The 7,670-nt window shown below is 44.9% G+C and overlaps 1 long non-coding RNA gene across 1 annotated transcript; it reads right to left on the reverse strand.

Annotated features, from left to right (window-relative positions):
- Positions 1-2,251: 2,251 nt before the first annotated feature.
- On the reverse strand, positions 2,252-2,685 carry LOC147231514 (uncharacterized). Its single transcript, XR_015106652.1, has 2 exons — positions 2,547-2,685; positions 2,252-2,450 (listed from the first exon to the last, which is right to left on the reverse strand). It is a non-coding gene; the product is annotated as an uncharacterized LOC147231514 (long non-coding RNA).
- Positions 2,686-7,670: the final 4,985 nt, after the last annotated feature.

The raw sequence follows: 7,670 nt of genomic DNA on the forward strand, positions 1-7,670 counted from the left end.
ATATATGTGTGTGTGTGTGCATGTGTATGAGCATTTGTAAGTCTGTCTTTCTGTGTGTGTGTGTGTGTGTGTTTGTGTGTGTGTATCTATATGTATATGTTTGTATGTGTGTTTTTGTAAGTGTAAAATGCATGTCTTTCTGTGTGTGTATTTACATATATGTGTGTGTGTGTGCATGTGTATGAGCATTTGTAAGTCTGTCTTTCTGTGTGTGTGTGTGTGTGCGTGTGTGTTTGTGTGTGTGTATCTATATGTATATGTTTGTATGTGTGTTTTTGTAAGTGTAAAATGCATGTCTTTCTGTGTGTGTATTTACATATATGTGTGTGTGTGTGCATGTGTATGAGCATTTGTAAGTCTGTCTTTCTGTGTGTGTGTGTGTGTGTGCGTGTGTGTTTGTGTGTGTGTATCTATATGTATATGTTTGTATGTATTTGTGTTTGTATGTGTGTTTTTGTAAGTGTAAAATGCATGTCTTTCTGTGTGTGTATTTACATATATGTGTGTGTGTGTGTGCATGTGTATGAGCATTTGTAAGTCTGTCTTTCTGTGTGTGTGTGTGTGTGCGTGTGTGTTTGTGTGTGCGTATCTATATGTATATGTTTGTATGTATTTGTGTTTGTATGTGTGTTTTTGTAAGTGTAAAATGCATGTCCGCATGTGTGTGTATTTACATATATGTGTGTGTGTGCATGTGTATGAGCGTTTGTAAGTCTGTCTATCTGTGTGTGTGTGGGTGTGTGTGTATCTATATAGACACACACACACACACATATATATATATAAATATATATGTGTGTGTGTGTGTGTGTGTATATGTATTTGTAATTGTATGTATGCAAATCTGGGTTTCTGTTTGTGTGTACATGTGTGTGTTTGTATTTGTGTGTATACATTTAGTATGTGTGTGTGTAACTTAGTGTGCGGGGATGTGTGTGCATATGTGTGTGTGGGCAAACAAAGTATATGTATAGACTGTATGAATGTGTGTGTATGTGTTTCTATATGTATATATATTAATGTGTGTGTGCATGTGTATTTGTTGTGTGTGTGTCTATGTATGAATATATGTCCATGTGTGAGTGTATGTATGTGTGTATAATTACTGTATGTGTGTGTGTGTCTGTTTTCTGTGTGTGTGTGTGCGTACATACATAATGTGTGTGTGTTTGTGTTTGTGTGCATACAGTATGTGTGTGTACATGCACAGACAGTATGTACGCGTGTACATATAGCATGTGTGTGTGTGTGTTTGTGTGCATACAGTATGTGAGTATACATGTACAGACATTATATGCGTGTGTGCATATAGCATCAGTGTGCCTGTGTGTGTGTGTGTGCATACAGAATGTGTGTGTACATGTACAGATTTATGTCCGTGTGTACATATAGCATGTGTCAGTCTATGTGTGTGTGCCTGCTTTTCTGTGTGTGTATGTATGTGTGTGTGTACATACAGTTTGTGTGAGCACATGGACAGACAATATGTGCGTGCGTACATATAGCATGTGTGTGTCTGTTTGTGTGTGTGTGCCTGTTTTTTGTGTGTATATGTATGTGTGTTTGTACATACAGTATGTGTGTGTTCATGTATAGACAGTATGTGTGGGTGTATATCGTGTGTGTGTGTGTGTGTGTGTGTGTGTGTGTGTGTCTTCCAGCAGAGTTGGTAGTTAAACTCCAGGTGTGACGTCACTCGATGGCCTCGTTAAACCCGGAGCTCATTAACTCTCTGCCCCCTCTTTGCCCCCCTTCCTCTCCACAGCCTTTGTGTTGACATCTGTCCACTGCATTCCTCACACACTCCTCACACTACCTGACACACACACACACACACACAGATATATATTCAATCACACACATACTGTTTATACACACACACACTGTTTATACATAGACACATTCACATACATACACATAGTGTACACATATATATACACACAGGAACAGACAAATATATATAAACATATAGGTACACACATTTGCACACACATTTTATGTACATATAGATAAAAACATAAACACACACACCTATAAACCCACAAATACACATGTATACACACACACACACACTCATATACACATATACGCACAGACACAAAAGAAACACACACACACATTCGCACATATTCTGTATATATTAATGTACACACATGTAGATATACACACACACATATGGACGCACAAACACATACACAAACATACATGTAAACAAACATATATGTACAATTACACACGCACAATGAGAGTCTGAGTTAGTGACCGAGGAGTTTATTTGCTGGTTTAGCAGTGATGTCATCGGTCATGTGACCTCAGTCCTGCGGGTTCTCCTCCGGGTTTTGTGGAACCACCAGCGTCCCAAGCAGAGACTCAGGAGGTTCCACAGCAGGCGCCGGCACATCAGAAGTACCAGCAGGACCACCAGCAGCACACCGGAGAACATTGTCCAACTGCGGGAGGACACGGACCATCACCTTCTACGGTTGCATGTCACTTCATGTTAGCTGGTGATTGATGGATGCTCCTGAAGGCTCCTGAAGACTTACCTTTAGAACTTAGAGATCACAGATCCAGGGTTCTCCAAGTGAAGACACTGTTCCTGTCCGGTTCGGTGGGGGAACGTGGTGGAGCTGAGGACCTCAAGTCATGTGCTCTTAAAGAACCCCAAAGGACTCTGGCGTTCTGTGACCCTTGAAGATGGTCCAGGGCACACGGGAAACGTGACAAGGTCTGGTCAAAAGAGCATGCAGGTTCCTGACAGGTTCCCCTGGAGAGGAGGGAAGAAGAGGAGAAAGAGCAGGCGTTCTTTGCCTGGTTCCATCAAGAACTTCTGCTGCTTGTGTCCTTCCTCTGACTTTCCTGATAGCACCTGAGTCAACAGGGGGGCAGAGCCTTACCGGCTCTCCAGGTTCTACATTGTAGGAGGTGCCAGCCGGACCTTCTACCAAGGGAAGAACGTCCTCCATTCTGAAAGGAACACAGATTTCCTTCAGAACTGATCCAGAAGGTGTACTAAGAAGCTGGGTTCCTGCATTGGGCTCCATGCTGTGACACGTTCTCCACATGGGTTCTCCATAAGGTCATGTGGTTGCTAGACAACAGACATTTTCGTGGATATCCTTCTTCTGATGGTGCCGTCACCCTGACAAGAATGTTCCATGTTGTGACCTAGGGGTGGATTAGGTTCTTTCCATGTTCTCCAATGGTCAGAAAGTTATTGTACATCACAGTTACTGATGATGTCATTTCCTGCGACAACACATACCAAGACACCAAATCCGGTGATGCCATTTTCTGTGATGTCACTTCCTGTTGCCTCGAGAAGCTTTAAGAGAATTATCAAGGTACCTTGTGCACCAAGGCTCCATGGCGAGGGAACTTCACAGACCCAGCTGACTCACAGGGTCAATGGTAGCTTTAACCTCCACTTTCCCGTCCGTATCAAGAAGCTGAGTGGTTCTCACATTCTAGAATGTTCCGATGGTCGGAAGTTGAAGGTCCAGTGGAACAAGTGGACTGCTTTATTCGAGTGTCTGAGAACAGAGGAGATCAAGAACCGCCGTCTCAACTTTTGACCACATCCTGGTCCAGGAAGGGGCAAGGAACCTTTTTGATGTTCCTTCAAGACGATTTGAAGAATTTTTCATGGGACACGTTCTTTGGTTTCAGGCAAACTACCTGGGTTTTCACAAAACCCAAAGACAACAACACTGACATTCAGGGACATGGCTTTGACTATTCAAAGAGACCTCAGGAACCCTTCCAGGACACTTCAGGAACACTTTTAGGACTCTTCAGGGACAGCATGTAGACAATTCCAGGACACCTCTAGAAATTCCAGGACACTTCAGGAACACTTCTAGGAGTTCTTGGACACTTCCAGGTCACTTCCAGGACGCTGCCAGGACACTGAAGGGACACTTCCAGGTCACTTTCAGGTTACTTAAGGGCCACTTCAGGGATGCTAAAGGGACACATCCAGGACATGTCCAAGACATTGCCAAGACACCTTAGGGACACATCCAGGACATTTCTAGGAGGATTCAGGTACAATATACAGACAATTCTGGCAGTCCAGGACACTTAAAGGATTCTTCACGGAGACTGCAAGGACACTTAAGGGACACTTTAGGGACACCTCAGGGACGCTTCAGGACACTTCTGTCCTCTGCCCCCTGGTGGCATGTCATGGAAGTGGTGGTGTGCCCCCGGCGGCTTGTCATGGCCACAAGTAAAAGAAGACAGGAAGTGGCCAAACAATCAGCGGCCTGGGGTGAACAGACTGCCATGTGTGTGTGTGTGCGTATGTGTGCGTGTGTGTCTGGGTCGCCGTCCAAAGCCCCGAGCTGACGGCCAAGTCGGCGACGTCCAGAATCAACGACAGGCGGCACGCTCTGCACACAACATGGCGTGTGTGTGTGTGTGTGTGTGTGGTCCTCCAGCTGCCCGTCTGGCCCCTCGGCGCTCCAAAGCTGCTTTCCCTGTCCAGACCATAGCGCTCAGCTCAAGAAACCTGGCCTGCTGGTTGGTTGCTGGGGCAACGGGCATCCCCATAAGGGGCGGGGATGCTGATGGGAATGTCGCGGGGTAGCGCAAGATGGGGGGGTCAGCAGAAAGCAGGGTTCCATCACCTTGGTTCTAGACCAGTAGACAAACCAGACATATGGGTGGTTCCACAAAGAACCCGGGGAACATTTGTGGACCTGATCCATATCTGATTGGTGACTGGATCGGGAACATTATTGGAGAGGGTATGTCTCTGGATGAGTAAATACCTAATGGAGCCTCCTGGCTTGTCCTGGTGCCTCTTGGTCCCTTCATGCACCTCGTTGTTACTCCTGCTTCCTTCTGGAATCTCTTGGTGCCTCCTGGTACCCTCTGGTACTCATGGCTCCTTCTGGTACTCTGGGCTCCTCCTGGTTCCTTCTGGTTCCTCCTTGTTACTCCAGCTTTCTTCTGGTATCTCTTGGGGCCTCCTGGTTTCTTCTGGTACTCATGGTTCCCTCTGGTACTCTGGGTTCCCCCTGGTTCCTTCGGGTACCCTTTCTTCCTTCTGGTTACTCCTCATTACTTCTTCCTTCTGGTACTCTTGGTTCCTCCTGGTTCCCTCTCGTACTTTTGGTTCCTCCTGGTACTCTTTGTTCCTTCTGATTCGTTCTGGTGCCTCCTGGTTCCTTATTGTTCTGCATCTGAAAATCTTTTCATTGAAGAACAGACCCCCCCCCCAAATGTCCTGTGCCTTATATGGATGCCCTCCCACCGAACTGGTGTCCCCAGGACGCTGACCTCTGACCCTAGGGGTCGAACCTGAGGCACAGACCGCCGGCTGCAGCCGCTAGCTCCCAGATAATGAGCTTGCCATAGCTTAGCTTAGCTTACCTCAGCTTAGCTAGGCTTAGCTTACCCCGGCTCGTGAAAAAGCGTGTTTGCTGTTAGTCCCCAGGGCGGGGCATTAGCTTGAGAGTTAGTTTGGGAAGCACAGTGTTAGCATCGGGGCTAATCCAGTGTTTGAGCCGGATGAGGAGTTATGGGGTCATTAATGCATCATTACAAATGAGACCCCCCCCCATGGATGGATGTGTATGTCTGACTGGGCTCTTTGTGTGTGTGTGTGTGTGTGTATGTGTATGTGTGCGCTCACGCACATATTTGTGTGTGTGTGTGTGTGTGTGTGTGTGTGTGTGTGTGTGTGTGTGTGTGTGAGGATGAGTAGCCGAACATGAGAAGGGTCAATAATCTGCCGTCTTGGGTTTCTTGCTAATCGCCGCTAAAGGAAGTGATGCCTGTTCCCACACACACACACACACACACATACACACACACACACAGACACACACACACACACACACACACACTGGGGAAAGCACCAGGTAAATAAGGCATGCAATCCAATTGTCCTCATACAGGGACAATGGGTTTATTCTACCATATGGGAATTACTCCATAGCTATATTCACGATATATGAACTTTATGTAATATACAAATACATAAAATGTACAACTACTAAATTATGCATAACATATCAACTTTATATTTCTGCCTTGTACAAGGGCATTGGTGCTTATTTCACTTTTCGCTCATATTGAGGTTGAGGTTCGCACCTTTGTTACCACTGATTGCACTGATGTTAGCCTTCATTTAAAAATTGATAGTAGCTCGTCGGTAAACATTGATGATAGCGCTGATATCACTGTTGGCATTGAGGTTAGCACTTATTCGTACTGATGGCTTTGGTATTAGCTGTAATGTGAACACTGATGTTAGCACTTAGGTTAGTACTCACTGGGTGCTAGCGCTGAAATAAGCATTGATCGCACTGTTAGCATGGATTGCACTGGTGTTAGCCCTGATCGCACTCCCGTTAGCAATGAGTTTATCATTATACTGATGTCGGCACTGAGTTTATAACTGCTTGTAGAACTGTTAGCACTGAGGGTAGCTCTAATGTTACCTCAAATAATATCTGCACTTATGTTAGCAACAATCACATGAAGACTAACGTTGATGTTAACTATAAGGTTAGCACTGATAGCACTGTGGTTAGCACTCTGCGCTGATGTAAGCTCTAATGTAAACGTTGATGTAAGCATTGATGTTAGCTCTACTGTAAACTCTGACGTTAGCCCTGAGGCTAGCACTGTTTGCACTGATGTCAGAATTGAGATAAGCTTAGGATGGTACTGACACCAGCTCGAGTGTCAGCACTGACGATAGCAGCGTTAGCTAAATGATACTACTGATAACACTTTTGCCTCTGCCCCTGTGGAGTTTCATAAAGGGTCAGCACACCCTGAAATAAAAGGCTGTGTCATCATAAGCGCGATGACATAAATACACACACACACACACATACACACACACACACACATACACACACACACACACGAATAGGTCCGACAGCGATATTGCAGACACTTTGTCTTCTTGTACTTCTTTTAAATGGTTCTGTTCGGTATGGCCGAGGTCAAAGGTCGGGTATATTTTGCCCAATACAGTATCCTGGATAAAATACAGTTTTCATCAATTTATAGATAGGCCGATGGGAGGAGGGAAACAAACACACAATTAATAACATCCCCATAAAACACACTGGCAACACAATGAAAATCACATGACAAGAATTGTGAGGGTGAAAATCGCCCAACGTTGGTGTTCTCGGCTTAATGGGGTTACTGCGATGCCACTGGTGGAGACACATGCCACAGGGATCGTTGGTGGGCCTCTGGCTCCATCTGATGGACACGCTGGCGAATTACAGTGGCACAGAGGTCCATGTAATAACACGGTAATAACAAGGCTATTACACCTTAGTATTCTAACTGTAGTTATAATAATAACAATGATGATGTAATAACAACATGAATAGGCAGGAGAACTTGCAAGGTGAACATACAGGTCCTATTTTTATTTCCTGTTGAGTAATGTGTCTGGGAGTGACTCCCTGGACAGAGGCGGGTGTCTGGCGTATCCCTCTGGACGGTGGGGGTACTGCAGGCCAAATTACCCACAGACTGTTTAAAACATTAATTTAATCAAATATTAAAAAAATAAAAAATATCAATATATATATATTTATAAAAATTAAGCGTGTGGGTGTGTGTGTGCATGTGTGTCTTTAACGGTCCTGGATGAAAACCTGCTAATCCGGATTAATATATTCCAGCCAAGA

The sequence above is a fragment of the Fistularia commersonii genome, chromosome 9 (genome assembly GCF_037954325.1).
Source record: "Fistularia commersonii isolate RoL2024-O1a breed Wild chromosome 9, RoL_Fcom_v1.0, whole genome shotgun sequence".
Taxonomy (NCBI): Eukaryota; Metazoa; Chordata; class Actinopteri; order Syngnathiformes; family Fistulariidae; genus Fistularia; species Fistularia commersonii.